The 20326-nt window shown below is 33.5% G+C and overlaps 1 protein-coding gene and 1 long non-coding RNA gene across 9 annotated transcripts in view; one reads left to right on the top strand and one right to left on the bottom strand.

Annotated features, from left to right (window-relative positions):
- The window catches only part of LOC140663643 (uncharacterized), a 132011-nt gene that overhangs the window by 32665 nt on the left and 79020 nt on the right, over positions 1-20326 (top strand). For all 7 annotated transcript variants that reach the window (XR_012046301.1, XR_012046300.1, XR_012046299.1 and 4 more), the window contains exon 3: positions 16844-16999. This is a non-coding gene — a long non-coding RNA (uncharacterized lncRNA). The remainder of the gene's footprint in view (positions 1-16843; positions 17000-20326) is intronic.
- The window catches only part of Hr4 (nuclear hormone receptor 4), a 170821-nt gene that overhangs the window by 137750 nt on the left and 12745 nt on the right, over positions 1-20326 (bottom strand). The gene's annotated exons all lie outside the window — the stretch shown is intronic.

The raw sequence follows: 20326 nt of genomic DNA, 5'->3' as shown, positions 1-20326 counted from the left end.
ATATTTGACATATGTGTGTATTTTATAAAATTAATCGATCCAAAACGATGAAAAGTATAATAAATGGTTATAGTTTTAATATTTGCATTCAACGCGTTCGAGAGCTTTTAATCTCGAAATATGTTTATAGTCGTAGCCGATTACAGAGAATAAAATTCGTAAAAGTCAATTGTGCGATAGACTATAATGCAATATAATGCTAATCGTACTTGAATTACAGAGTATGCTAACAACGTATTTTTGTGAAAAATATATTTGTACGTTATATATTTTTCATAATTATTATATTCTGTGAACTTTTTTCTTTTTAAAATCTTCTTTAATAGTAATAATAATAAAAGTAATAATTCTTTCGTAATAATATAACGTAAAAATATGTTTTAACTTTATATTATATCTTCCTTTTTTCATTTAATTTGTATTTATTGAAAAAAAAGAACAAACTATACATGTAACACAAATATTTAACGAAATTATACATGTCATTTTTCAAGTATAAAAGTAGTTGTATACTACTAAGCAAACATTTTATTTCATTAAAAATATTATCAATAAACAGTATTTTCCTACAAAAATTATCGAGTTTATTCCAGAACGCGTTCATAAAAAACTCCGTTCTTGGTAAAGGTTGTAATTCCAAATTACAGATTGTAGGTATCCTTCTCTCTCTCGCTCTCTCGTTTTCTGCCTGAAAAAAAAGAAAAAAACAGAGTCCGAGGGAATATTAGCCAATGAAGAGGGCCCAAGCAGCGCGAAAACAACTTCCTGTTCGTGCAATTATTCGCCAGGCGGCCTATTACAGCGAGAGGAACGGCCGTAATGAATACGTTTGTCGTGACTGGTCGGCGGTATCTAAGGAAGAGAATCCCCGGGACTCACCGACGGCCCCGCCGGGCCATAATATTGCGGGCATTTAGAGGCTGTCATTAGATTCGGCGAGGAAATGGTGCCGCCGTGCCGTGCCGTGCCGTGCCGTGCCTTGCCTTGCCTTGCCTTGCCGTGCCGTACGTCTCGGTAGTCGCACCAGGAAGCGTAGCCCGTAGCCCCAACCCCGCTAACTATCCGGTGTGCAGCGGCGCGGTGCAACTGCAATCATCTCACCGGCACTAGGCACTTTCACTAGTGACCTACTGTTACACGACGTCATCCTGGCTCGTCGTTGACGTTTCCTCCGTGTGTGTGTGTGTGTGTGTGTGTGTGTGTGTGTGTGTGTGTGTGTGTGTGTGTGTGTGTGTGTGTGTGTGCGAGAGTATACGCGAGGTCTATTCACGATACACGCGTGCGCAAGAGTATATACATAGATTGACAGAAGTGAAAGAGGAAGAGTGAGAAATAAGACGAAAATTTTTCATCGCACATTTACCTAAGGGAGTACGTTTTACAAAACGCTATGTCGAGTTAAAGAAAAATCGCATTGTAGTAAAACAATAAACGTGGAAGAATGTAAATGTGGGATTGAAAGATATGTTTTACGTCAATCGTCACGAAACCGTGGAAATTATTTTTGCGTGTTCTATAGCGTATATATCCTGAAAATTCAATCCAAAATTGTAAAAATTATAATCTGAATGTAAATAAGGGGATTTATTATAGAAAAAAATACATATTTTTTAAAAAATTAGAAAAATGTATAAATACATACTGAACAAGGATAATCAAATACTTATTACTTAAATTCAAATAATTATACACGACACATGAAAAGATGTTTTTGCTAATCTCTTTTATTCTAATTTTTTATTTTCCTTGATTTTAAATTTTTATTAAATTTTCTTTCACTTTAAAATTTTTATATTTAATATAAACATTGATTCTATTCAATAGCTAACAATAAGGAAAATTTCATGATATGAAACCGAAAAGAAAAAGAGGAAAAAGAAAACGAAGAGTTGTCAGAGATCGAATGACAAAGAGGATAATACTGAAGAAGTGGAAGAGACAGAAGAACGAGCCGGCACGAGCTCCGCGTTTCTTTTCGGCTAGCTCGACTTCCGCGTCACGAGAGTCATGATCCTCGTCGCGGCTGCTGGATCACGAATCGCGAACCGTCGTGGAACGTCGAACTTCGACGCGGTGATGGTCTGATGAAACGAGAGAAAAAACATCGACATCTAAGATCAGATATATACGAAATTAAGGAAAAAAGAGACAGAGAGAGAGAGAGAGAGAGATATAGCTCGCGAAACTTGACAAAATGAGAAAAAGAAAAAAAAACGCGACGCGAGAGAGAGAAGTTTTATTTTGCGCATACTAAATTTCTCGATATAAATCGAGACTCTATGGCGATGGTTCTTTTGATAAAAATGCAATCCGGTTACGATAAAGTTACGATAAGATAAAACTATAGTAGACTTTTTTCAAGTTAAAATCTTCTAATCTTATAATTCTTATCTTTAGTTTTTTAATCATTTACATATTTATGTCCATATTTAACATATCTAGAGCGGGATTATATTAAAACAAAAATTACAAACTAATACATAAAAATTTCTTTATATCAGTTTTCTATTAATTATATATATATTACCAAAATATTTTTATCTTGACCATTTCATATTTACGCACATTTATAATTTCTACTAGAAATACCATAATCTTTATTGCATCGACTGTTGCGATAAGTTATAGGTACATCAAACTAATGGCAATTATTGTAGCCTAAGCTGAGAATATCTTGTTAATAATATTAAAATTATATCAAAATTATACAGGACATTGCTAAATGATTTGCAACATCATCTGCTCTCTATGAAATATATTTGGGTTATTCTTTCGCACAAATCTTTTTACAAGATGATGTTTAATTTTGTTATTGATATTTTAGTTGTATTTAATAATTGCATTAAATTAGGTTCGGCTCTTGGCGAGTTAATTTCTTCATCCGCTGATTTTACTCTGTATCAATCAATCATGTGTTTGGCAGTTCCGACAAGTCTGGGAAACCATTAATGAAGAAAACTTCTAATGACATATAACCTTTCTGCATTTAAAATTACATTAAAATATTTCTTTTCTCTGTGTTTTATATAATTTATAAACTCTAATTATTTTCTCTCTGTCTTTATATAATTTATAAACTCTAATTATTTAGTAAAAGGTTTAAAAATAATTCTTTTAATTAAAAAATGAGACTGCAGATTATATATAAATTTTGTAAAGATATTCCGCGCTCAAGATGTAAGTTGCTATGTCGATGCGATTTCTTTACTTACAAAGCTATAACCTTTTACTTGGAAACTTTCGTAAAAGAGGATTGACGATCGATATCGAAGGAAGTTTCACAAAGTTTTATATGTGTACACAGTGTCTATTTGCTCGTAAGTCAAATTTATTGACCTATGATAATTAATGGCAAGTAAAACGCAGGAAATAATTTGTCTTACCTTGGCTATACTCTATCTTTGTAATTTCATTCGAGGATACACTTTGCTTCCGTTAAAAGTTCAAGAATCTCATTCAAGGATTATTATGCTAGGTAGATTTGCTTCGCGTGTCTAATCGTAGCCTTTGCTACATAAGAAATATATTTAGTTATCGTGTAATACCTGCACCGAGTATGTGTTGAATCGCCATAACTGATAAATATACGTTAGAGTCGTTTCGCTTCGATTATACCTGTGACTATTTAATTAACACCAATAGAAGATACCATACAATGCTTTCTCTTGCTATCTCTCAACTCGATTCTATGTAAAAGAAAATTATATTATTTATTTATTGACGTAGAATATATACAAACTTACATCGTTTTGCTTATTTAATTTTGCTATATTTTATAATAATAAGAGCAAGAAATATTTAGTATCAAATAAATAAAGTTGGTAGAATTTAATCGAGCGTGTAGATTAACCATCATTTATATTAGCCTTTTAAATTAATATAGGCAATATTCTGTAAACATGTTTCTTCTTTAAGAAATCTTTTAAAAGAACTTTCTACAGAAAAATATAAAAGATATCCCAGAATCAATCTTAATTTTATAAGATTCTTGAACCCTTATGAATTAGATTTTCTATTGTTTCTTGTGTTTTATTTTTTTTTTATCAAATCTATTTGACTCACAAAGAACTTTTATTCTCATGATGCTATGATTAATGCACGTCGACAAGCTTGACAAATGAAATGTGTTGTTCGAGAAGAAGTATGTCGCAAATTATCGCAAGTGTCATAAATGTTATCTATGCATATATTATTAAAACGTTCATCAAACTTCTCGCTAAAGACGCACTGCTAAACGCGCTGCTTTCGTAAGATTCTATAAAACGCGAAAAATCCGCGTTGACGCATTCGCGCTCACGCTTGTGAAAGGGCAAGGTGCATTTAAACGTGGGTGTTCGTGCAAGATTTCATCAGGGCCGGCTAACTTATCTTGGCGCATTCTGATGATGGAATGATCATAAACACGTACAAAATTAAACACACGTCATAATTTTCAGATCATCTTTTCCAATTCCACGCTTTTAAAGCGAGTTGATACGGTTGAAAAAAACACCTAATCTTTTTTATAAAATTAATATATATCTACATATCAATATGCATATGCATATAACATATTGAAATATAAAATTTAATACGTACTAATGACTTTCTCACAGTAATAACTATTCCCTTCACAAGTATGATAATATGTTTAGGATATGCTATATAATCCGCGATATTGAGTGCGTATAAAAACTAGCATGCGAGAAGATTAGATATAAGAGAAATCGAAAGGCTCGATTTAATACTGTATATTATATAAAATTTGCAATATTATAGACTATTAATAACCACTTAATGGAACTCGCGTTCTTTCGTATGCAGAGTAAAAATCGCATTATATCTCCGATTCGCGCTCTTGCAATTTTTTTTTCCTTCAATTCTCAGCGTTATTACACGATCCGACCCTGGATCCAACCTCCTTCCGTCGTTGTACCTGACCATGCGAGCGCGCGGGTCTCGCCGAGACCATGATCGCACGCAACGTGCATAAATTACGTTCAACGAGCGTGCACGAGCACACAGAGAGCGAACGGGGTAACGGCGTATCCCGGCGCGCGTTCCGGCGCAGCGATGAAAGTTGCCCGAGGTCAACTTACGGAGCGCACAACGCGCCTCTGTACGCGATCCGTGCCTTGTGTTGTTACGTATGTACATATATATATATACGCACGGTCGTGGTGCATTCTGTGACACGCACGTGTCTCGTGTTGGGTGTATCCCTTTCCTTTCACCACTTACATTTACGCTTCTGCCCCTTCGAATCGCGCCTTGTCCTGGGAACCATGCCCATTATTCGCACTTACGTTCGTAAATATTTGCATACGAGAGGCAGTTTCCATGATTTTGGCAGAAAAGCACAGTAGGTGCTTGGAACACACATAAGGATATTTAAAACACATGATATGTGTAATAAAAAAAAATTAGATAATGATATTAAAATATGTCTTTTAAAATGATAATGATAAGAAGTGACGATAATTAAGAATATTAGTAATTATGTTGAGATATAATATTTTTTGTTAATTTTGTATAATATTTATGTATTATATTTTTTAATTTATAAATCGTTTTTTTATAATATTTTAAAATTAAATCGTTCCACATGCATATAGTTTTCTCTTATTTTTCTCTCTTCTTGTCTTTATTTGATTGCAACCATTTATGTCTCTTTCCATTGACATTCGTATATAACTGGGCTTTTAAAAATAAACTACATTGCCCTGTATTATATATTATACTAATTGCACTTGGGACCACAAGCTCTGTACAGTACTTACTCATTAGTTTTAACTTTATCTCTTTTGTTCATTTGTCCTTTATTGCAGTTTTAATTGTTTTGTTCTGCTTCTTATTTTAATTTAATATCACTTTGACTTTTGTGTGGAAAGTACCGTCTATGTTACATTTTAGCATGATATTTTTAAACCAATTTAAATTAATCTTTTCCATACACTGTACGTTTATAGAATTTGTATATTTTTAGATAATCATTGAGATTGCGAAATAACACTGCATTCTCTTTTCTTTTTACTTTCTTCTTTGAATGTTTTTTTTAGCTTTGTTTTTTATTATAATTGATAAAACTAATAATTACTATAGTGATAACATGATATCATTTAACCTTTAGTTCAAATTAGTTGATAATACATTCTCAAAGATATTATTTTTTTAATATCTTATATAATATATAATATTATACATTATATAATAATATTATTATACATTATATAATATCTTATATAATGTATAATTTTCGTCGTTATACGATTACTTTCAATAAAAGTTGTTTAATTGATAACGCATGTTCCACGAATCACATGTATTTCTGTACAGAAATATATTTAAATAAGCAAAAGAAATTGTGTAATTGTCAAAAGTCGAAAAGACTGATCGGCAACTGAGAGCTAGAGTTTATTTTGATAAGATACTTTGATATCGGACAAGGACTCAAAGCGCCTCGTTATCGCGGCCGTTGACAAGACTGTCTTCTTTCGTCTTTATCAACCAGTCAGCTGACCGCGCGCAACGGCAAGGCCCATTGTCAATTCTCGTACTTGTTATCCGGCAGGAAGGAAAAGCGTGGTCGAGATTAAATTCCTCTCCTTTTGCAAGGTTTAGGTTAGTGCGCCACAAATCATTCACCGCATTATCGCTTTGATATACTACATCGAGCTGTCAACTATAATTAAAGTCGTTCGTGAATAGTCAACTGCCAGATGTGTAACATGTAATTTTTTTTCTACCTAGAATTTATATACATTTTTTACGGGCATTATATATAGATATATTTTCATAATTATAAATTATTATACACAATTATTATCTTTTATTAATATCTAGAATTTAAAACGGAGTTTAAAATGTCTACGCTCCTCTGAAATGTTTCGGAAACGTCAAAATATCGCACGGCGAAATGTCTCATTTTTGCGAAAGCGACGTCTCAATTATCCTGTTTTAGACGTTTTAGACAAAAGCGTCTCCGTATCGGCCTGCGCGTCTTTTCGGGGGAAAGTCTGGGGTTCCCTTTCGTCTTCTTCGGACGACGGCGCGTTCGCGAGAAAGAAATGTCTGTGACACCCGACAGAACGTACGATGGCAACGCGTTCGGTTCCTTTTTTTAACCGCGACTGTTTTTTTCTCGCCAGATTCGTTCGGCTTTTAATAACTCCCACGCGCAAAGACGACCACATCCGTGGACGCCACGGTTGGTACGTGACGCTGCTGTGTAACCACCGCTACACCAGTCCAATGACCCTGGGAGCTTTAATGCCGAACGCGAACGGCGGTCGGTTACTGTACTTACAACCGCGAGTTCGCTCTTCCTCTCTCGCGCGCGTGCGATTCCTCGTGAAAATCCGCGCCACCCCCTTCCCCCCCCCCCGGCATCGCTGCAATCGAAATGCATTTCTTTTGGGGAGAAGAAATAATTCTGTATAGAAATTGATAAACTTTCACAAAATCATCGATGACATTATAGAACATGTTTAGCGATATAAAAAGTGCATCCTGAAACTAATGAGAGTCACTTATACATAAAAAAGCTTGCGAATTGAAATATTATATAATACGTATAAGATCAATGTAATTTGTTAATTGAAAATAATATAACAATTATACCTGTAAAAAAATTGCATTTGTTTACTGCAGATATACAAATTTTAAATAATTATATTAAATTAATTTCTTACACGGTTGATCAAGAAAATGTTTAATTTTTTGAAACATTTTATTATACAAATATTTCTATGAGTTTTTTTTTTTATAACACTTTAAACAATTTTGATAAATATAATGTTCTTCCATTAATTTTGTTTAAATAATGTGAATCACAGTCTTTGTGATTAAAATAAAAAATGTACGCACAGATTTGAAAAAGAAACTTTTTTTTATATATATTTTCATGATTACATAATACATGAAAAAATCCCAAAAACCGAAAAACAAAAATAGAGAGAGGAACGCTGTGAGAATTCAGGAGAGTACACCCAAAGAGACTCTTCAATGTCCTGCCGAAAGTCTTCATATTGTATTTCAGCACATCGGAACCCATTTTGCAGGGGAACTCACGCGAATGTCCCTAGGAAAATATCCGCTTTTCTCGATCGGGCCGTCTTTACGGTTCTTTTCGCGGCGCGTCTCCTACCCGTAAATTCTCTTACGTTCCATTCACTCGACGCATCCGCTTATGGTCATCTCCCTCTTTCTCTCTTTTTCCCTTTTATTCTCAGATTCGTCTCTTTTTCTCTATCTAGTCAGTCCACCCACACGCGCCGGAACATCGCGCGCTCGTCGAAGCGTTCGTTCGCCGTTCGAGACACACGCGTAAATATACACGCGCCGGTCGTGGTTGCATTTCGATGTATTTTTACGCCCGAGTCATCGCTCCCACGGTATATTTTTATCCGACGCGAGTGATATGTAACGGGCCTCCCTCCAATCCAACGAATGGCGGGAGGAAGGGACCCATCACCATCGGTGGCGAGAAGGGAAAAAGACTGGTCGATTCGAGAATCTCGTTAGATCTCGTTACTTCGTCGCGAGGTGCAACGCGACATTTGTGAAGCGAAATATATTTGCAGCATCCTTCTAGAAATTCATTCCCTCATTTTCAGTATTCAATGTAATAGAAACGCTGCATGATAAATTCATATATTACAAAAGGTGCACGATTTGAACAAAATAATTTTTTAATTAATTCTTCTCAAATAATATTTGATGTAATTATATGAAAGATAAACATTTGTAAGAAAGATATTTAATTATCAATTATTTTCAAATAATTAATATGTGGCTTTGTTTTTTTCTATCCATTTAAAATATTCTCAATTATATATTTGATTATTCGAATTCTCTGATTTACTAAAGATAAAGTTTATTACCCTCACGACTATGTTAAGTCAACACGGTTATTGTATATAGTTAGATAAAGAGATTATGAATATACGCGACGGGTTATGTAAGCAGAGAGAATACGCGAGTTTTCTTCTCGTTCACCTCTCAGGAAATCTTTCGCGTGTACGATGCACTTCCTTCGAGGATACATAACGATCCTTTCCGTTGGTGCATGTCGTCCGTGGCGATGATTACATAGCATGGTTATGGAAAACACCGCACGCGTGATTCGCGAGCTGTCAAACTTTCCTTTTATAGCGAGCTTTGAATGTAACATGCCGACCAGTTGCTGATTATATAAACTAGGCGAGCGAACATTTCCTCTTCCCCTTCAATAGTTGCGATATTATATTTTTAATTCAGACAAGGATTAATGAGGACTTGAATGCTAAAGAAATATAAGTCGTAATAAATATATTATTTAACGTATAGGATTCAAGATCGACAATTAATCGATTGTGATTGGCAAGAAGAAGTAAAATAGATTTATTAATCTGAATTTTTACCAATTATATTCTGTTCGGTTTATACATTAATTAGATTAATTCTGTTATGGAAATTGTAGAAACTTTTTCATTATCCGATTATTTAGTAAAATGTATTAAAATTGAAAATAAAAAATAAAAACTTGAATGATTGCTACAACGAAATGTTTGAATGGCATAATGTCGTATTAAAGAATCAACGCTTATCAGTACACTCGAGATAACTCTTTCCAACAGAAAATGCCTTGATGTCGATGACCTGAGACGTTATATAACGTCATGAAATTACTACAATTATAATTAATAATTGATATTTTATGCAAACAGATAACATGTTTAGTCATTAAAATGTTGCAATGACAATATCAGAACAATTATGTAAATGTAATTGTGTTTAGAGATTATTAAAAAAGTATGTGTATGTATGATTATTACGATCAGAATTCCATAGTCGTATTATTTTAATTAATAATACAAATCAGAAGCTTGTAATTTTGATATATCATTAAACATTTCTCCTTTCATTTTCGATATAAGAGATATTTAAATATATTTAATTATAAATAAATTTAATTATATTTGTATATTTAAAATAAGTTTATTTGACAATTATAATTATTACTGAAAAGTGCTAAGAGTGCTAACGAAATCTAATAGGCTTACGAATAAGATTTTTAATATTTTCGTTTGTATTGTGAGGGACATACTTTTATTTATGATTTTATTGATGAAGAATTAATTAATATATTTTAGCGCGAAATTCATACAACATTTCGCAAAAATGACGGAGAAATTCGTATCAGATTATATACACATATTTAATTATAAATAAATTTAATTATATTTGTATATTTAATATAAGTTTATTTGACAATTACAATTAAAACTGAAAAATGTTAAGAGTGCTAACGAAATCTAATAGGCTTACGAATAAGATTTTTAACATTTTTGTTCGTATTGTGAGGGATATACTTTTATTTATGATTTTATTGATGATGGATTAATTAATATATTTTAGCGCGAAATTCGTACATTCGCAAAAATGGCGGAGAACTTCGTATCAGATTATATACATATATTTGCGGAATAGTAAAAGGCATCGAGCCGTTGTGCACGCGGCACATTTCAGACGCATCACAGCCAGATGCATTTAACAAAGTTAACGGCATGGCCAGATGCGAAAATTCGAAAGCGTCCATGCGAGCTTGATTAAAATTCGATACACGCTGACGCATTAAATTCGGCGGTTTACGCGAACGAACGCGGCGGCGACGAGCCTAAAGATTTGTCGCAACTGCTTTTTTCGCACGCAATCGTCGAGACTAAATTAGTTTCGCGGGGATGAAGAGAGAATGCGAGAAAAAGAGGAGGAATAACCGGAGAAACGAGAAAAAGATAGCAAAAAAAAATCGCGCACATCCCACGCTGGCAAAGCCCCGGGATCTGCGATTCATTCCTCGGAAGACATTGACCACTAAACGAGTGTAAAACGCGAAACAATTTACACGACTATATTCGATCGAACAACTGAAGCTCGTATGTTTGACGAGATCTCAATTTTTAATACTGTAAAATTTTCTTTATGCATGAATCTTTAAATTTTTCAATCATATTTCCTTTATTTATTCTTTTAAACTAATTATGAGTCAGTGAAATTTTCACTGATTAAAACAGTGATACATTTCATCAAAAATAAGTGAATATTTTACTAGTCTTTTGCGAAAACATACGTATTTTTCCGTTTTTTGTCTCATTGGTTATGGTAATAAAATTTTACTAAAAAGGTAATAATACTTGTAAGATATAGCTCTTCCAATTTTTTATTTTTTGACTTGTTATCTTTTAAGAGAAACTTTTGAGAAACATATCTAAATGAAATACAATATATATAAATAATAGTAATATATGTATTAAAACATTCAAGTATATATATATATATATATATATATATATATATATATATATATATATATATATATATATAAAATTCAAATTATATATATTTATACATTTTTATTCTTAAGATGTGATACGCAAAACATGAACAACATTCTTATATTTCTTTATCTTTATATTATATCTTTAAAGATTTTTCTCGAAAATATATATTGTTATAAAGTTATCTCATATTATACACTATTATAATGAATACATATATATATATATATATATATATATTTTTTTTTTTTTAAATATTTGATTGAAACAATTACTATTACTAACTAATTATTTCAGAGTGATATTGCATTGAGATTTATTATACTTATAATTAAGACCATCAATAATTACTTCATTACTTTTTAATGCATTTAATTCTCTGATGTAGAAGAATAAGTGTATCATTTAATTAGAATTCTTGAATTTTCTTGATAATCTTCAATTTTATCTGTCAGATATCTATGTTGTCAATCTCTGATTTAATTAGCGAAGAATGAAACATAAACCATGGATAATTCGATAAAAAATTATACATATACTTAAGGCGAAATTAAATATCTTTTAATTATCTGAGGATTCTTCTTTCTTTTTTACATCGATAGGATTTTTTCTTCTTTGACTATTTACATTGACATAGATTTGTTTTTTTAAGTGAAAACTAATATTTCAATCTCTCGAGATTAGCGAATCCCGATAAGTCATAATCAACATTGAAGGCGCACGTGAACCAGGACATAAATTCGGTGTAGTCTATCCGTATCGCGACCTCCGGTATTTTCTGCGATCGACCGACCAACCGGCTACTCTCCCCGCGTCCCGCTTTCCGATCCGCAACCGACGATAGATTCGCGGTGCCGGACTGCAGCGGATGCAGGACGAGAGCGAGAGAGGGAGGGCGAGAGAGAAAGAGAGAGACAAAGAGAGACCCGATGGGAGGAGGGGAGGCATCGGGTGCATCGTCCTCGGGGAGAAAGTCTGTTGCAGCGGCGACGTAATACGTGATCTAGCCCAACCTAACCGAGACGGATGATAGCGGTGGCGTGCCCATCTAGACCCGGGATCATAAGATTGACTAGGAATGGATCCCGCTTAACCTACTGTCGAGACCGACTGGCCACGAGAACGGAAAACGACGACGAGGTTGTGTAACGGTTGTGCTGCGGTATCTGTAAATCGTCGCGAATAGCGCTCGCTCTCTTCCCGAAGCATGAAAAGTGAAATGGGAGTCAATCCGGCGAGTCATCGTGCCGGATTTTTCTGTTTTATGAGCGATAATGTATTCCACGATCGGCTGGCATCTTGCCGCGAGATCATGGGAAAAGAATAAGCTGTATCGGATGTTGCATGGAATTATAAGCGCTCTTTCATGTCATTTTGACTATCAATTTCCTTCGTTTGATTATATTATTTATTCTAGAATTAGATTTTCTTTCATCGATTATTTAATTAAATAGAATGTTCACAGCTATCAAAAATTGTTATGAATAATAGATATATCTGGTGAATTAAGACCCTACAGTTATAAACAATCGAACTAGGTATATTTTGTAATTTTTTCTCGAAGTTTTTAAGATTTTTATCTCAAACAAGATATTAGTTTAATTATCAATTATCAAAATATTTATATTATTTAATTAGCAAAACATCTAAAATATTATATTTTATTTGAAACATGAAAAAACATATCTTATATAATTTAGTAAAAAGAAATATCTTACATTAAAAAAATTTAATTAACTATTTTTAATAAAAATCTCAAGTTTCCTCTATAATGCTTTGTTTAATTTATTTCAGAGATATTTAATATATACGTATAAATTAAAAAATTGCGTTTATTGATAATAAACTTGATCCGAGATATCATTGCATCATGCAACATGCAAATCGATTTATCATGTTGCAAGCAAAAATAAAGAAAGCAAAGAAATAGAAACGCGAGGACTTACTAGTCGCGCATTATCGCACCTATAACCCAGTTAATTTTAATACCTCATAAAAACCAGCATAAGTATTGTTCCGATAAATGTGTCCTTTTCTTAACGCGTGCAGAATTGCCACGGATCCGGTCGTCTGTCAATTATATACCGATACCTTTAAACATAGCACTGCTGATTGAAATCATCGATAAATTTAGACGATTTTGACGTGTGTTTATACGCCAATCGTGTGATTAATACCATGGCCGATAAGACCACGCCCTTCCGTAAAACACCGTTAAAGACTACGTCGTACTTTATTAGCAGGATTGACAAGAAGCAAACTTTATATGTGTAGGGAAAACAATTTATAAAATTATCGCGAGCCTATACTTTGTAGAAAGTTGTAGGTCCTAATATTATGTTGCATATATTTTTACTTCCTATAGCTTTTTCCATAACGAAAAAAAAAAAAAAAAAAAAAAAAAAAAAAAAAAATCAGCAGATTCGATCTTTGAGAAATATCACTTTTCTTCAAAGACAGGAGATACAATTCATACAATTATAGGCACATTAATCGATAAAAAAATTTATTAATTATTAATAGTATAAAGATAAATGCTTATATTAATTTATCGAAAAAACCTGAATATCACATATTTTGAGTACAAAAGAAAAGAAGAGAGATATTTTTTTTGGACCGGCATTATCTGAAAGGCCATCCTTTCTCGCAGATCGTTTCACGAATATCAATTAAGAGTCCTTAATAGTATGAAGTTTGCGTAACTCACGTACATCTTCTCGAGAAGAACTTTCTCTTTGAATTGACCGTAAACGCGATGAATACCATGCAAGTGCGAACGAGCGGATTCTTGCTTCCATCGCGGGAAAGATTGCGCGATCCTTTTGTCGAGTATTTGCGGTACGCGCGAGGTGAAGGGCAAATCGTTTCTATGAGAAAATGCAGAATAAGTCCGCCGTTAAAGCGCGCGTTTCGGACATGCATCAATGAATACAATGTTTTACCGTAACTTTCTTCCTCACTGCTGCAATTTCTTTATGTCGCTCTATTGTATAGTATTGTTTCTCGAGATAGAAGTCTCTTTCCGATCGCGTCCGCTTCCGTGAATCTTCAGCTTCCGCTGCTACTTTTCAACTCGGTATGTTTATCGCGTAATTCTTTTATATTGAATATTGATCTCTTCTTTATATAGCTTATAAGCTCCTTTTAATAAGAAATCTTTGATAACGATGGACTTTATTACAGACGATACGGTAATGATCTTTCATATGTTTTTCTAAAGGACTGAAAAGTCTAAGTTGTAAATAAAATTTTGATATGTCGATTTACGATTAACTTGATAATAAAAATGGGAATTTTATTAAAGAGTTTATAAAAGAATGTATTATTTACGTAATAATCATATATTATTATAATAATTTTCAATATTTTCAATATTTTGATAATTTTAATATATATTAATAATTTTTAGTATTTCAATAATTTGTAAATAATGAAAAATTAATATCCAATCATTATATCCAGTTTCATCAAATCAAACATCATCCATCGAACTGTGTACACATTCCCGTACGTAGTTACGTATCATCACGGAAATGTTAGATAATGCAGGATTGCAAAAAGTCATCCAGCTCATCCTGGCTACGTAAGTCAACGCGCTCTTTCGAGCGACGCAAAATATATTACCCAGGAAACATTATCAAAGTACCGGCCGGAATGAATAATCGCCGATGACGATAAAGTCGTCCAAATGAGCAAATGTGAAGAAGCCATTTAAATGAACGGCGATAAAGGCGACGCGGAAAAGAAAAATTCTCGCTGACGTGCACTTCACCGACAGCATGAGTGATTTACGGTGTGCTTTCGGATCTTGTAAGGATGCGCTGCCAGAATGATAGGTCGAAATTGGCATTTAGAAAGTAAGAGTGGCTCGACGATGCTAACTTTTATTGGTAGCGAGTAAGCGCGTAATCGTGTCGGAGAATGTTTTCACTTTTATTAAAGGCTATCGTGTTTATGCGTGTTTCTAAATATAAAGACTTATTGTTAGGGTATAATTGATTCTTCTCTGTTGTTTTTCTGCAATACGACTTAATAGATAAATATAAGATCTTATTAGATAAATCTGAAGTATTTATATATTTATTTTTAAATCATATAATCTGTTTAGTATTATAAATTCTAAAAATATTTAAAAATTAAAAATTACGTATTACCTAAAAAATAAATTAATTTATAACATATATTAAGTAAAATAAATTAAAATTATTATAAATTATAAAATTTAATTATTAGAATTATTTTACTGTAAAGTATTTTTGAAAATACTATTATTAATATTTTCCAATACCGGCAAAAATTTGGCATAGCAATATTATATGTATATATATGTATAGTTATTATACTATAATTATTACAATTACTTTATTATAAAAATATTATTGTAACAATAATATTAAAATTGTTATTATAACAATAAAAATAATATTATAACAATTTTAACAAGTTATTATAATGATGCTTTTCGAATCAAGGATATTTGAAAATATTTACGTAACATGTCTGAAAAAAAAATGGCAACAAAACTAATATCTTTCCTCCAAGCCTGAAACTTACGTCATCTGAGAAAATTCCTTGTCATTTCCATCTACATTTGCGTCATTCACATCGCGAGATGAGATTGCAATTCGACCGCACGTGAACGCGCGTCAAACGCTAGTGAGAGCGATTGCATTCTCGACTCGCTCAAAAGAGGTGAAAGTCCGCCAGGCGCCATAACCAACCGCCTAGTGGTTACCACCACTACCATGGTCATCTCGGGGAATCATCAAGTCCGTCGAGCCCGATGCGCGGGCCCGACGAGCCCGGGAATGACGCGGGCCCGGTCCGGTTCGGTCCCGCGACGGCGTGGCGCGGCTCAGCTCGGCTTGGCTTGGCTTGGCTTGGCTTGGCTTGGCTTGGCTTGGCTTGGCTTGGCGTATCCGGCCGACGAGTCGCGTAACCTAGATGAGCCGAGACCCGCTAACTTGTACTCACGATACCGCTAGCTCTCTAGCGGCTATTCCGAGCCAGCGCATGGTGTGTGCGTCTAGACCGCCATGCTGCGCGCTTCCGGGGTTTCCCTTTCCGTCTCGTGACTCACGAAGGAAAGCACGAGACGCGCGCAAGAGGAAGCGACCGCATCTAATTCGGCTGTTTCTTTAAGGAAGGCCGCCGAGCGGAAGGAAACTTGAGAGAGGCTCCACTTAACCCTTAATAATTATACCATATTTTATTAATTATTAAAAATATTATTTTTCAATTTTATTTATATTTATATTATAAAGTATTAATATATTTTTACATACTTCTTTAAACATTTATAATTGTAGTAGAAATTTTTTTTTATATTGTTTTAATGTATGTATGTATACACAGACACACACATACAAGTATAATATTCTTTTATTTAAGTTATGAATTGACGAATATCTAGATGTGAGAAATGGCCATTTTATTTAATGTTCTAAATGACCAAGTAATAACGCATAATTTGATGTGTTGAAGATAAATTCTCTTCATTATATTACAGTCGCTTTTACTTTCTCTTTCTTTCTTTTTTTTCTTAGGTGACTTCATGAAAGCGAAAGAGGAAAAGCATTGGAATACCATTGAAAAACTGGCAAACTGAATAATACTTCTTCGAACAGGTCTAAGTTAATGCACCGTGGGGAAAAAGGATCACTCCATCTCTCCTTTAAATAAAACCGGAAGATAAATAAAAGGTGAAGTTATATAGTTATACATGTACATTCGACGCTATAAAATGAAATAAGTAAATGTGCCAACACATGTTTCTCATATGCTAAAACATTTTACATTGCTTTACACGTATTTAATTTATTTAAAAATTATCTTTTTTAATAATTTGTTTCTCGATAAGAAGCATTGGAGAGAGAAACAAGATACTTATAAAGTATTATATAATAAATGCGACTAATTTTATTTTATTATAAGTATAGCTTTTATTATTCTAATATTACTGCTTTTTTATTATTCTACCACATCTTGTTTAATTTTATATAATTGTTTTGCCATTATATATACATATTATATACATATATTCTAGAATATCTTTGAGAAATCAAATTATATCACTTGATTAAATGCAGATGCGAACTTAGTTCTCGAGTTTGCAGCGACTATGAGCTCCGAAATAAGCTAATATTCGAACATCTAGTGTGTCCCTGAGGCGAGAATGACTTACAAATAGACAAAGTTTAATTATATTAATTTAATTATATTAATTATAATTAAATTCCTGATTGTCCAAATGACAATGATGAAATGCGAATTTTTGAGTAATCAACGAGTTTTCCAAAATAAGCAAATTAAGAGCTTGAAGAATTTGATGGCACAATCTTATTTTCCATTCAACTTTAATGCGGACTTTTGCTTTAACAGAGAATCTTAATTTGAATCTTAAATATCAACAGAGAAAAATAATTATCTACGTCGATGCACTGTGGGCGAGAATTCACAACATGTCTGCTTCTCTTTGCTGCCGAAGCCGGAGCCGGAGCCTTTTTTCTTTTTAAGCTTTCAGGACCTCCCGCGTGTAAAAACACTTTCGTCCAGTATTCTGCCCCGTGGCGTTTATTCCTCATGCTCCGGCTTTTCTCTCCCTCGTGTCTTCGCTCTCGCGCCGGATTGCTCTCGCGCAGGAGAGCAGGAATGTATGATAAAACCGTCGTTCATATCCATCTTGGAGGGCTTTTACACGATCTCTCTCTTGTAATGCGTCGCTTAAGACGCATTCCAAATGTACGCGCAATAGCTCCTTGACTTTAGAAATAAAGGTGATATTATAGAGCGATTTACGATGCAAAGGAACGTATATGGTAGGAAAGTTATCGGGACAGGAAATTGAGTTCTCTCTGGTTACTACCATCAAACGATGGAAGGAAGTAGATTACTGTTACACAAGTCTGATTTTAAATTTATATTTAATTTATGTTAAATTATTAACAATATACAAAAATGTTAAGATATGTTTATAAATTAATAAATAACTTCTAAATTCTTTTTTTTATGTTGTGAAAACTTTGCATAAGTATCATATTTTTTTTTTTTTTTTTTTGTTAATTATGAAAATATTAATAATTGACTTGCCAATTATTAGTTCTATCGCTTGGCTTTAATAACCTTTGATTTTATTTAAGAGTTGATAGTTATTCGTGCTTCGGATCTTATTTAATTTTGATTCTATTTAACGATTAATAAAGCCACGGCGTGTATCGCAGATCTCTCGGACAGACATAATAATAATAATTGCAACTAGCATAATAGTCACTGCAAATGCATTCGATGTAAAACAACTTTCTCACGATTGACGGTTGTCGATAACGAGCGACGCAAATCACCTATTATGATTTGACTGGCGCGATCACGATAACAGTAGACCTAGACAATAAGACTAACCGGCGTTCTAAAGCTCTCTTCGTATTGCGAATTAACGTTAATCGGAAGACACGTTCGCGTGCATCTCGTGACAAATCATTCAAATGCTCCTCTTTACGAGAATCGATGGCGCGTTAACCACAAAAGAAATGCGATCGGACGAATTTAGAGTGTTCAGGGGTTCAGCAGCTGGCTTTAAGTATCTCTCCGGGGAAAAACTGATTCTAATCGCAATACTTTACGTGATTTGATAGTATAAGGTCTCTAAGTCAAATATAATAGGAGATTAGAATTTTATCCTGAATCAGAACGTGTGCGTTAATAAACGACTGATAATCATCATGAAATTCATGTTTCTGTCAGATTATATATACATATATATATATATTTTTTTTATTATAATATACTAAATTAAAATAATAATTTCTATCTGTTAATTTTATAACATTATTTTATTATTATAATTAATTTCATAATATTTTCACTGACAGTTTTATAATTTTTGCTCTTCCTTAAATTTCTTTATATATTATATATAATAAAAAAGGCAGTGTTGTTTTATATTACATGAATTTTAAATATTTTATATTTTCCATATAAAATTGACAATACATTCTAATAGGCTGCTATTTTTAATATAATAGAAATTTCCTTAAACAACTCATTGGATTTGATATGAATACGCTTATTATCGCTGCTCCATTCTTAGAGATTTTCATTATTTTGCTCATTATAATTTTCATTTAAATTTTACCTATTTAAATTTTAACGGGACTTAAAATGTATAAGCCACAAATATATATATTTTTTTCAATGGTATATAAGCGGAAAAAAAATTGTCAACAACATTGTGGAACAGAATTCTAGCCCTATAGAATATGCTTTTTGAAGTAGGATGTTGCACGCGTAATCGCTGTGCGAAAGCCACAAGTGCCGGGCATATTTCGCTATTTATATTTTACGCCCACCTATATACGCCCACCGTACGGTCATTAAAACTTTATCGATAACCAAGCAGACAAAAGCGCAATCTTATTTTATTTTAAACGCTTAGATCTAAATTATTATGGAGGAAATTGAAAAAATATTAATTCTTTTTTTCTTATTCAAATTCGATATAAATCGCGCTACAATCCGATACGAATAAGAGACGTCAGAGCGTTGTTTTTCGCTCGTAACAGTTGTATGTCTACAAAGTGGCTGTTAATTGGCACGAGTATGTGACCTTATTGCCTCTCTCTACCACCTACGAAATAGATAAGATCCGACAAGAGTGTATTCGATTGCTACACTCGCGACAAACGTCTCAAAGTGTCACCATCCGCACCAGCGTTGCGACATTCCCGCATACGTTACGGAGTGGTATTTCAGCTCGTCGCGAGTCATTTCCCCTCCTGGCATCCAGCGCGAACGACTTCATTCCGCGCGCCTTCGCCCGCAGATAAATAGCGATTAAAAATAACGGCAAGAAGAGCTTATAATAGCGAACGAATGGCGCCCGGTGAAATAGACAATCGCGCACGGCCAGCAGAAGATAAATAAGAGGAAACGATGTCGAAGTAAGAGAGCCGAAGACCAGAGCTCCTTCACCTTGAAAGCGTACCGCGAATCTGCGGATTCATCTCGATTTTCCGGATCGATGAATTATCGTA

The sequence above is a fragment of the Anoplolepis gracilipes genome, chromosome 3 (assembly GCF_047496725.1).
Source record: "Anoplolepis gracilipes chromosome 3, ASM4749672v1, whole genome shotgun sequence".
Taxonomy (NCBI): domain Eukaryota; kingdom Metazoa; phylum Arthropoda; class Insecta; order Hymenoptera; family Formicidae; genus Anoplolepis; species Anoplolepis gracilipes.
The sequence above is the reverse complement of the archived record's forward strand: the minus strand, read 5'-3'. Positions and strand labels throughout refer to the sequence as shown.